Raw genomic sequence first — 12,661 nt, 5'->3', positions numbered from 1 at the left:
GAAGAAGGTGGAGGAAAATAAATATATTTATTGAATGCCTGATTTGTGCTTAGGTATGAGCAAAAGAAGACTCAGAATGGTGACTTAAATATAAAGAGAACTTAAATCATGGCGAGCTCAGTCGTTGACATTTTGCACATCTCATATTATTGTGCCAATCTCTGTAGGGACGGCATCATTGTGCTCACCCTTTTGTAACTGGGGAAGTGTGGGTGAAAAGACTTGTCAAGACTAGTAAAGAGGGGGACCAGAAGCTCTTAGTAAATGTCCTATTATTTCACTTAACACCATCACGTTTTCAGAAGATGAAATACTTATTTAATATGGTCTTACCTTCCTATTATATTTCTGGGTTAGAAAAGGAGAACATTAGAAGACTAGCATGTTTGAAATACAGCTGCTCTTTCCTCTTACAATCGCTGGTGGATCTTTGCCTTGAAACCTAACTCTTGTCATTGCTTTGGTTTCTTTCACTTCCTTTTAAACGTGTTATCTTCTTGTTTGCACTTTTTTTGCTAGAAGGCAGGACCTATGAGAGGAGACACCCCCCACCGCCATTTCGTCAGAGCTAGCGAAAGACAGGAAGTTTACACAGAGCACAACTATTTGTTAGGATTGGCTTTGATTCTTCCTCAAGTTGTCGCTAGTGTTGGAGATGCTGTTACCAGGGTTCTGTTGCACAAAGAGAAAGATAAAAATATCTCTCTGACACGTGCCTTTTCTCTCTTCCCCATCCTCTTGCCAGAAACGCTGGAAAAGGATCCCAGACAGATTGGAGACATTAGGTCATCGGTTTGAATCTCAGTAGTCAAGAAAAAAATGTGGGTAATGCCGGGCTCCTGGGGGAGAAGGAAGGAAATCAGGGAGAGATGAGAACTGTTCATTTCCCCCCCTGGACATTTCCTCAAGGCTAGTTTCTTTGGAAAGTCTTGGTCTTTTTGGTCCTTGCAGGACCTTGCTGAGGGGCTGCTACGTTTTCTCCCTGGTTCTTTTCCTTGTGCCTGAGGGCTGGCAAGAGGAAACTCCTGGAACTTAAGGGACATGGATCTGGGGCAGAAGTCTCTATAGGAAAACCTACCAGGGTAGAAGTCTCCGCATCACCGCTGCCTCCCTACGAAGTTTGGGCTGCTTTCCATCCAGCATCACACGTCCTAACTGAAGTGAGTTGTCTGTTTTTATTTTTTCAAGTGTTCGGAGTAGAGAATCTTGGTTCTTTTTGGAATGCTCTTTAACAAACATGTCACCTAAATCAGTACTTCTCATCCTTTAATGTGAATATGAATCACTTGGACATTGAGTTAAAAGGCAGCAGAATTCCGTGGGTCTGGTTTGGGCCTGAGACTCTGCATTTCCGACAGATTTGCAGGCAGCCTCAGATCTGTGGGTCCATGAACCACGCCTTTAGTAATAAGGGCTTCATCCCTCTAGGTTTTTTTGCTTTGGGGGGAAAAGAATTGGGAGGATGCTGGTAGAATGAAGGCATTTAACTAGGTATGTGATTTACGAAGAGCACCTGAAAAGAAAATCAGTCCCCATCCCTTACCCTGGTTGTATCTGCTCGATGGACTATCTCTAAAATTGGGGGTTTCTGTTCAACAGTTCCTAGATGTGGTAAGCCAAGTCACCCCAAGTGAGAGAGAATGTTGGACTGCTCCCTAGACTGTGTGGGTCACTTTAGGCAGAGCCAGAAATCTTTTTTTAATTTTTACAATTTAGGGGATTAAGTGTCCTATCACACCTCAACAGGTACAGCTAGTGGTTACTTTGATCATTTCAGTTTCAGTTAAAAATTATGCATACTCAAAAAATAACTGATGTCTTCCACCTACCATTTTGAGGTATAAAGATTGTAAGGCCTATGAATCTACTACAAGGTTGAATGTCAATTCAAGTAAGGAACATAAGTAATATGTTTTGTTTTCTTATGAGAGGCCTTTAATCTCTCCTGGTAGTAGCTCCCTCTCTTAAATGATTCACATTTATCTGAAAGTCGAGTTTAATCCAAAAGAGACAAGATAAGAGGGAAAAAATGAATAGATAGGAAGTCTACCTATTCTGTCCGTAGTTGAGGGGAGAAAATAGCGATGGGAAAAAAGGGGGAAAGTAAAGAGTGTGGTGGCTTGGGATGTCATAGCTTCGGGAAATGAATAGAAGAAACCCCAGCTTAGAAATAGAATTCTGACCCACAGACACATGGGAGTTCTTCTGGAATAGTAGCTCATGGCTTCCTCAGCCAGAGAAATATGCTTGAAATATGCTTGAAACAGAATAAATTATATATTATTATAAATTATAATAAATTGTGTTGTGATGAGTGAACATGCCAAAACTATTTGTCATGAAGTCAGGGAGTAGGCACTGGGATCAAGGGTCCGAGGAATGCGCCGGCCTCGTGAAGCGCAGCGGGAACACATTAAACCATTTCTGAGGGAGAAGAATTGCTTCTGTTTGAAATAAGCTTCGAATAACATCCCTTTCTATCACTGGGGTATCACCAGAGGTGTTACTTAAAAATTTAACAACTGTGTGGCACAAACCTTGACCAGTCAGAACAGAGGTTTTTGTAAACAGCCCGCACAATAGCAACTGCTAGGCGGTGAGAATGTCTGGGACTGAACATTGGCTGAAGCTGTTACAGGTTTTAATTAAACTTTTCGGCGGGGGGGAGAAATTGTAAAGCCACAGATGAGTTCAGGTATATTAATGGTATTCCACCACCATCTGCCAAAGCTCTGGCACCATTTTCTCAGCTGAGGCCACTTCCCTCTGTTCTCTCTAGTCAAGCCCAGAGCAACCTCTCATTCCAGCTGTGTATCTCTTCCAACCTACACTGAAGAGAAATCTTGAGTCACTGCAAGACTCAAAATCCTATCCGCTTCCTGAATAGAAGGGAAGATGCATATATTCTGTGGTAAGGAGTTCCAGCAGGAAAACAAACTTCATCACTATGTTATCCTTCCATACAAAGCATCGTCACATATCTTATCCCACATGATTTTCACAACCATCATAGGGAGCAGGTCAAAGGGCTTATTATTCTAACTTGTTAGTGAAGAAATTGAGACTCCAGTTAAGCCATTTCTTACAAGGCACACAGCTGGTTAGTGGGAGTGCTGGATTTGAGCCCAAGCCTGATGGCTCCAAGGTCAGCTTTATTTTGTACTTTCTTCAACCTCTCAGGACCTTTGACATCCTGTAGTGTTCTGTACTAGGTCTGCTTTCTTTTTACGTTGGACTTAGAAAATTTTGTACACTAAAAAGAGTTCTGTTTCTACTTCTTTGTCATTGATGCTCATGCTTGTCTTAAGCTTTGCCTCCATTAAGGTCTTTACTCCGCAGGAATAAATATTTTATTTTATTTTATTTATTTTTTTTTTTATTTTTTAAAGATTTTTTTTTTTTAATTTATTTATTTGTCAGAGAGAGAGGGAGAGAGAGTAAGCACAGGCAGACAGAATGGCAGGCAGAGGCAGAGGGAGAAGCAGGCTCCCCGCCAAGCAAGGAGCCCGATGTGGGACTTGATCCCAGGACGCTGGGATCATGACCTGAGCCGAAGGCAGCTGCTTAACCAACTGAGCCACCCAGGCGTCCCAGGAATAAATATTTTAGAGCAACGGGTCTCAAACTCAAACTTTATCATGCTTAAAAATCACCCGGGGAGGGTGCATGGGTGGCTCAGTCAGTGAAGCGTCTGCCTTCGGTTCAGGTGTTGCTTCTCCCTCTGTTCTTCACCCCTATCTCATGCTCTGTGTCTTTCTCACTCTCTCTCTCTCCCTCAAATAAATAAATAAAATCTAAAAAAAAGAAGAAAAAATCACCTGGATTGCTTGCTAAAACTCAGCTTCCTGGGCACTACCTCCAGAGATTCTGAGTGGGTCAGCTCCCAGATATAGAATTTGCATTTCTTTAAAGATTTTATTTATTTATTTATTTGACAGAGTGAGGTCACATAGAATTTGTATTTCTAATAAGCTTCTAGATGAATCTGATGCTGCCAGCCAGCGGTCACCCTTTTAGACTATAGGCGCAGCTTGTCAGTATTTTAAAAGAATATATTTATGGTTTAGTGAGGGAGCACAATGTGCTTGATAACACAGATTATAGAGCCAGAATTTCTGGGTCTGAATATTGATGACCTCGCTTAGGCAAACTGTACAATCCTGGGGAAGTTAACCTTTTGTGCCTGTTTCCTAATCTGTAAAATGGAGACAATGGTCTGACTTACCTTGGAATTGAGTTGTGAGGCTTAACTGACTCAGCAGTGCAGGGCTTTTGCTCTATGTGTTTGTTCTTTTATTACCAGGTCTTGCTCAATACATAATTGTACTTTATAACAGAGACACAAACAATAAGAATTCACATAGATATCAAACACCCTTCTTTAATGTAGGTGGTATGCAGGGCTTAATCACGAGTCAAACATGTTCTTGTGAGGGTTTTTGTGAGTTAAGACCCCAGGTCGCCGGCTAGCACTTCCCACCAAGGGGAGAGAGAGCAGATGATGCTGAGAAGTTGGCTGGGGTCTGCTCACTCTGGGCCTTATATATCATCCCAAGGGTTTGGACTTAACCGTGTTAGAGTGGCAGTTTGAAGCTGGGGAGTGCAATCATAGTTACATTTTAGGAGTTGTCTTGCTGCAATGTGGAGGCTGGTTTGGAAGGAGGTGAGGCTATAGACAGAGGTGTTTGAACAGACTGTGGCAATCATCCTGGAGACAGTGAATAAAGGCTTGAACTAAAGCAGTAGGGTAGGGCTTTCGATTGCTCAGTGGATAAGGCTCTGCCTTTGGCTTAGGTCATGATCTCAGAGTTCTGGGACCGAGCCCCACATTGGGCTCTCTGCTCAGTGGGGAGCCTGCTTCCCCCTCTCTCTCTGCCTGCCTGTCTGCCTACTTGTGATCTCTGTCTGTCAAATAAATAAAATCTTAAAAAAAATTTAAGCAGTAGGGTAAAGCTCTGAGCATCTCCCATGGTTCGTTCAAGTGAGGGAGTGGAACATAGGTCATGACTCAGGAAATATGATCTGTATTAAAACTCCTTAGCTTACACTTCTCTGTATCAAAAGTCCACGGAGGCTGAGGATGGAGTCTATGTAGTCCCAGCCCCTAGCTCCCAGAAGGTCCCTGATGGATGTTTGGTAAGTGAATGAGAGAGAGTAAATCAAATTCTCCTTGTGTTCTACAGGTTTCTGTGATCTGGCTCTGACTTACCTCTCCAGCCTCAGCTCCTTCCTCCTCTCTAACCTTTATTCTGGTCACACAGGTCTTCCTTTAAGCCTTTGAAAATGCCCAAATGTGACCTCTAGTCCAAAGAGTGTCAAAATACTGCCTCTGGAGCAAATCTGTCCTGCCACCAATTAAGATAAAGTGTTTTTGGAACACAGCCACAACCATCTGATTCTATATCATTTATGGCTACTTTAGGGCCATAATGTCAGGTAGAGTAATTGTGACAGAGACCACATGGCCTTTGAAGCCTCAGGTATTTTCTATTTGGCCCTTTACAGAAAAAGTTCACTAATTCCCTACTCTAGTTCTTTGTAATTGCTGTGACCTCTGATCTAAAACTCTAACCTCAACAAAATTATAGTAATCAAAAAACAGTGGTAATGGCATAAATAAAAAATACAGACCAATGAAATGGAATAGAGAGAATGTCCAATGGGGAAAAGACATTCTTTTTGACAAATGGTGCTGGAAAAACTGGATATCCACATACAAAAGAACTCTCAGACCCTTACCTTATACCTTATACAGAAATTATCAAAATGGTTCATCAAAATGAACCAAAGACCTAACCATAACAGCTAAAAGTATAAAACTCTTAGATGAAAACATAGGGGAAAAGCCTCATGACAGTGATTTCTCGGATATGACACCAAATGCACAGGCAACAAAAGAAAAACCAGATCTTTGAGCTTCTTCAAAATTAAAAACTCGCATGTCTCAAAGGACATTATTTAGAAAGTGGAAAGACAACCCACAGAATGGCAGAAAATATTTATAAATCATATATCTGATAAGGGGTTAATATCTAGACTATATAACGGATTCCTACAGCTCAACAACAAAAGCCAAATACCTGAATTATAAAAGGCAGAAGGACTTAAGTAGACATTTCTTCAAAGATTATCTAAAAATGGGCAGTAAGCATATGAAAAGATGCTTAACATCACTAATCATGAGGGAAATGTAAATCAAAACCATAATGAGATACCACTTCATACCCACTAGGATGGCCATGATAAGAAAAAAAAAAAAAAAGAGGAAAATAACAAGAGTTGGCATGGATATAAACTGGACCCTTTGTGCTTTGCTGGTGGGAGTGTGAAGGGGCATAGCTGCTATAGAAAAGTTTGGTAATTCCTCAAAAGATTAAACATGGTGTTACCATATGATCCAGCAATTCTACTTCTGGGTATATACTGAAAGAATTGAAAGCAGGCACTCAAATAGAGATTTGTACACTTGTGAGTAATACAATAGCCAAAAGATGGAAATTATTCAGGTGTCTTATCAGTAGAAGAACACCACAAAATGTGGTCTATGTTTATAATGGAATATTTGTTTTAAAAATTCTGACACATGGATGAACCTTGGTGACATTATGCTGAGTGGAATATGCTAGTCATCAAAGGACAAATACTATATGACAAATAAACCCTCGTATGAGAGACCTACAGGAGTCAAATTCATAGAAACAGAAAGTAAGATAGTGGTTACTACCGGGGTGATGGGGAGTGAGGAGTGATTGTTTAGCGGGTACAGAGTTTCAGTTTGGGGAAATGAAAAAGTTCTAGAGACGGGTGGTGGTGTTCGGTGTCACAAAACTCTACTCAAAAGTGGGAAATTTTATGTTATAGATATTTTACCACAGTGAAAGAACAAACAGGTCTTCGCATGGCTGGTTCTTATTCTTCAGTTTTCAGCTCAAGTGGTATTTCCTCAAGGAAGGCTCCCATGATTCTATGTAACTTCCTTGTTTGACATACCACTTTCTGAAATGATCATATCTATCTATATCTATCTATCTATCATCTATCTTCATTAGAATGTAAGCTTCCTGAGGAGAGAGTCTTTGTCTAATTCAAAGCTATATCCTAACACTTATATCTTGGCACATAGTAGATGCTCAGTAAATATTTGTGGACTAAACTACAGTTGACCCTTGAACAACATGGGTTTGAACTGTTTGGGTCCACTAACACATGGGTTTTTCCAATAAATATATTGGAAAATTTTTTGGATATTTGCAACAATTTGAAAAAACTCACAGATGAAATGCATAGCCTAGATATATCAAGAAAATTGAGAAGTTAGGTATGTCATGAGTGCATAAAATATATGTAGATATTATTTTGTCACTTACTACCATAAAATATATAAAAATCTATTATAAAAATTTAAAATTTATCAAAAGGTATGTGCACGGGGGTGCCTGGGTGACTTAGCTGGTAAAGCATCTGACTCTTGGTTTTGATCCAGGTAGTAGTCTCAGGGTCATGAGATTGAGCCCTGCATCCAGCCCTGTACTCAGCATGGAGTCTGCTTCAGGCTCTCTCTCCTCCTCTTATACCCCGCCCCCACCCCAACTCTCTCTCTCAAATCTTTTTAAAAAAGTACCCACACAAATACAGACCATACGTGGTGCCATTTGTGGTCAAGAGAGATGTAAACAAATGCAAAGATGCAGTATTAAATCATACCTACATAAAATTAACTGTAATACATACTATATACTGCAAGAATTTTGTAGCCACCTCTCCTAGCTATGGCAGTGAGCTCAAGTGTTGCCAGTATCCACTTAAAATGCCATATTACAGTAATAATCTCCGTATGACCCATTTGTCTCTCCAGTATATCGTGTGTCATAGTAAAATGTGTTCTCTCACAGTTCTCACACATTTTTCACAATGCTTAGTGCAACACTGTAAACTTTGAATAACACCATGGGACCGGTAGTAAGTGCCACTAGTGATGCGCAAAGCACTTGCAAGAAACAGAGGAAAGTCATGACATTACAAGACAAAGTTGAGTTGCTTGATATGTACCGTAGATTGAGGTCTGCAGTGTGGTTGCCTGCCATTTCAAGATAAATGAAGCCAGCATAAGGAGCATTAAAAAAAAAAAAGAAAAAGGAAATTTGTGAAACTGTCACTGTAGCTACACCAATGGGGGTGAAAACTTTGTACTTCTTTGCAAAATACATTTTTATCTCATATTGAAAATGCAGCTCTTTAAAAAAAAAAAAAGATTTTATTTATTTATTTGAGATAGAGAGAGAGTGAGCATCAGCTGGGCGGGGCTGGGTTCAGAGAGAGAAGGAGAAGCAGGTTCCCCGCTGAGCAGAGAGCCTGAGGGACTCCATCCAAGACTCTGGGATCATGACCTGAGCCAAAGGCAGACACTCAACTGACTGAGCCACCCAGTGCCCCGAAAATGCAGCTCTTATTTGGGTACAGGATTAGTGTAAGAAAGGCATATCAGTACTCTAATATGATTCTAGAAAAAGTGGGGTATCATTATATGACAGTTTAAAGCAAAAGGAAAATGAAAGATCTAAAGCTGGAGAACTTAATACTAGCAAAGGATGGTTTGATAATTTTAGCAAGAACTTTAGATTAAAAAATATCAACAGGAGAAGCAGCTTCCACCAACCAAGAGGCAGCTAGAGAAGTTCTCAGACCGATTAAGAAAATCATTGAGGAGAAAGGGTATCTGCCTTAACAGGTTTTTAATGCAGACTAAAGTGACCTATTCTGAAAAAAAAGTGTCACAAAGAACATTTATTAGTAAGGAAGAAAAACAAGCCGCAGGATTTAAGTCAGGAAGGGGGAGACTAATTCTGCCATTTTGTGTCAATGCAGTCGGTTTATGATCAGGACTGCCTTATGTATAAAGCTGCTAACCCCTGAGCTGTGAAGGGGGAAGATAAACACCAGCTGCCACTGTTTTGTTTGTCGAGCAAGAGAGTCTGGACAGGGAGAAGCCTTTTTCTGGATTGGTTCCATCAAAGCTTTGTTCCTGAAGTCAGGAGTACCATGCCAGGAAGGGACTGCCTTTTAACATTCTTTTGATTTTGGACAATGCCCCTGTTCACCCAGGACCCCATGAGTTCAACACCAAAGGTGCTGAAGTGGTCTGCTTGCCTTCAAATGTGTCTGGTTCAACCTCTAGCTCATGTGGTCATAAGGACCTTTAAAGCTCCCTACACACAGTACTCTGAGGAAATGATTGTCAACATTATAAAAGAGAACTGGAATAGAGAGGACATCATGAAAATCTGGAAGGATCACACCATTGGCGATGCTATTGCTGTTATAGAAAAAGCCATACAAGAGGCGCCTGGGTGGCTCAGTGGGTTAAAGCCTCTGCCTTCGGCTCAGGTCATGATCTCAGGGTCCTGGGATCGAGCCCCACATCAGGCCCTCTGCTCTGCAGGGAGCCTGTTTCCCTTTCTTTCTTTCTGCCGGCCTCTCTGCCTGCTTGTGATCTCTGTCTGTCATATAAATAAATAAAATCTTTAAAAAAATATTTAAAAGAAAAAGCTGTAAAAGTCATCAAGCCTCAAACAATGAATTCCTGCTGGAAAAAACTGTTCCCAGATGTTGTGCATGTCTTCAAAAGATTTACAACAGAGCTCATCAAGGAAATTATGAACAAGATTATGGATATGGAAAAAAAAAAAGGTAGAGGGTGGTTGTGATGAAGGGTTTCAAGATACAGACCTTGGAGAAATTTAAGAGCTGATGCCAGAGGAATTAACAGAAGATGACCTGATGGAGATGAGGGCTTCCAAATCAGTGCCAGCCAATGAAAAGATGAAGAAGCGGTTCCAGAAAACACACTGACATTAGACAATCTGGCAGAAGGGTTCTGATTATTCAAGACATCTTTTGTTGTGTTTTCTTTTTTAAAGATTTTAATTATTTGTCAGAGAGAGAGAGGGAGGGAGGGAGAGCACAAGCAGGGGGAGGAACAAGCAGAAGTAGAAACAGGCCCCCCGCTGAGCCACCCCCCCCAGCCCTCCACCCCCAGCATCATGATTTGAGCTGAAGGCAGACACTTAACTGACGGAGCCACCGAGGCATTCCTCAGGACTGCTTTTCAATTCTTTTACAACATAGACACTGAAACAAAAGCAAATGGTGGAAGGATTGGTACTGGTTAGAAACATATTTAGAGAAAGGAAAAAGTAAAAAAAGTCAGACAGAAATTTCATGTATTTCTGTAAAGTTACACCAAGTGTGCCTGCCTCTCCTGCCTTCCCTTCCACCTCCTCCACCTGTACTGCCTCTGTCGCCCCTGACACAGGAAGACCAAACCCTCCCCTTCTTCCTCTTCTGTCTACTCAACATGAAGATGACAAGGAAGATCTTTGTGATGATTCACTTCCACTTAAGGAATAGCAGAGCGCCTGGGTGTCTCAGTTGGTTAAGTGACTGCCTTTGGCTCAGGGCGTGATTACCTAGAGTCCCAGGATCGAGTCCCTCATCAGGCTCCCTGCTCAGTGGGAAGCCTGCTTCGCCCTCTCTCACTCCCCCTGCCTGCTTGTGTTCCCTCTCTCGCTGTCTCTCTCTCTCCCTCTGTCAAATAATTAAGTAAAATCTTAAAAAAAAATAGTAAATAGTCATCATGCTGTACAGTTAATAAGCAACTGTTGTCTATGTGTGTGTCTTTGTGTGAAAATCTAATAACTACAAGAGCTGTATTGAGACATTTTGTGCCATTATCATCATCATTGCCTGAGTATTCATCACGTAGAACACTGCGTGCAAGAATTGTATGGAAGTGGATAACCTTTCAAAGACATAAGGTGAATGATATTTAATGTAAATTTAATATTGTGGTAATTTTCTTTTTTTAAGATTTTATTTATTTATTTGAGAGAGAAAGTGAACGAGAGAGAGAGAGAATACAAGCAGAGGGAGTGGCAGGCAGAGGGAGAAGCAGACTCCCTGCTGAGCAGGGAGCCCAATGTGGGGCTCTATCCCAGGATCCTGGGATCATGACCTGAGCCAAAGGCAGATGTTCAATTGACTGAGCCACCCAGGTGCCCCTATCTTTTCATTTTTCAAGTCTAATTTTAGTGATATATGTAATATCTATAGTGTTTTGTTTCCTATAAGACAATATTGAAGTATAGCCTCTCTGGAGAACAGTATGGAGGTTCCTCAAAAAGTTAAAAATAGAGCTACCCTATGACCCAGCAATTGCATTACTAGGTATTTACCTAAAGGATACAAAAATACTGATTTGAAGGGATACATGCACTCTGATGTTTATAGCAGCATAGCCAAATTATAGAAGGAGCCCAAATATCCATCAACTGATAAATGGATAAAGAAGATATATATAGGGACGCCTGGGAGGCTCAGTTGGTTAAGCCGCTGCCTTCGGCTCAGGTCATGATCCCGGCGTCCTGGGATCGAGTCCCACATCGGGCTCCTTGTTCTGTGGGGAGCCTGCTTCTCCCTCTGCCTCTGCCTGTGCTCACTTGTGCGCTCTCTCTCTCTCTCTCTGACAAACAAATAAATAAAATCTTTAAAAAAAAAAAAAAGAAGATATATATATGTTGATATATATATATACATATATATGATATATATCTATATTACTCAGCCATAAAAAGAATGAAATCTTGCCATTTACACCAATGTGAATAGAGCTAGAGAGTATAATGCTCAGTGAAATGTCAGAGAAAGAGAAAATATGACTTCACTCGCATCTGGAATTTAAGAAACAAAACAACTGAGCAATAGGGAAAAAAGAGAGAGACAAACCAAGAAACAAATTCTTAACTATAGAGAACACAATGATGGTCACCAGAGGGGAGGAGGGCCTGGGTTAAATAAGTGATGGGGATTAAGGAGAGCACTTGTTGTGATGAGCACTGGGTGCAGTATGGACGTGATGAATCACTATACTGCACACCTGAAACTAATATTACACTGTATGCTAACTAACTGGAATTTAAATAAAAACTTGAAGTCAATATTGATGTAGGCACTGAGAGAGGATCTTGTAATCAGACGATGTAAACTTACAGTATCAATAACAGTACAGTGCTATAAATGTATTATCTCTTATGATTTTAAAAACATTCTCTTTAGTTCACTTTATTGTAAGAATACAGTATGTAATACATATAAACATATAAAATATGTGTTACTCAATTGTTTCTTGTAAGCTTCTGGTCAACAGTAGGGTATCAGCAGTTAAGTTTTTAGAGAGTCAAAAGTTGGATTTTCAATTGCACTGATAGTTGGTACCCCCAACTCTGGAGTTGTTCAACGGTCAACTATAATAAAAACAGTTTAATGAGAAAAGAGAAAGGACTCCACCTGGAGGTTGTATTAGTAAGTGTATTCTGTGGGAGTTTTGTTTTGTTTTGTTTTGTTTTGTTTTTTTAAGATTTTTTTTTTTTTTTAAATTTATTTGACAGAGAGAGATCACAAGCAGGCAGAGAGGCAGGTAGAGAGAGAGGAGGAAGCAGGCTCCCTGCTGAGCAGAGAGCCCGATGCGGGGCTCGATCCCAGGACCCTGAGATCATGACCTGAGCCGAAGGCAGCGGCTTAACCCACTGAGCCACCCAGGCGCCCCATATTCTGTGGGAGTTTTAAACGTACAATATTAAAGTCAAGGCCAAAGGGAAAATGTAAC

At 40.8% G+C, this 12,661-nt stretch overlaps 1 protein-coding gene across 1 annotated transcript in view; it reads left to right on the top strand.

The window, feature by feature from the left end:
- The first annotated feature begins 647 nt into the window (after positions 1-647).
- Positions 648-12,661, top strand: part of ABCG2 (ATP binding cassette subfamily G member 2 (Junior blood group)) — a 137,984-nt gene continuing 125,970 nt past the window's right edge. The window contains exons 1-2 of the mRNA XM_047717942.1: positions 648-821; positions 1,007-1,160. The gene's annotated coding sequence lies outside the window, so the exon portion shown is untranslated. The remainder of the gene's footprint in view (positions 822-1,006; positions 1,161-12,661) is intronic.

Source organism: Lutra lutra, chromosome 2, assembly GCF_902655055.1.
Source record: "Lutra lutra chromosome 2, mLutLut1.2, whole genome shotgun sequence".
NCBI lineage: Eukaryota > Metazoa > Chordata > Mammalia > Carnivora > Mustelidae > Lutra > Lutra lutra.
Note: the sequence above shows the minus strand (reverse complement) of the source record. Positions and strands in the feature narration are given on the sequence as shown.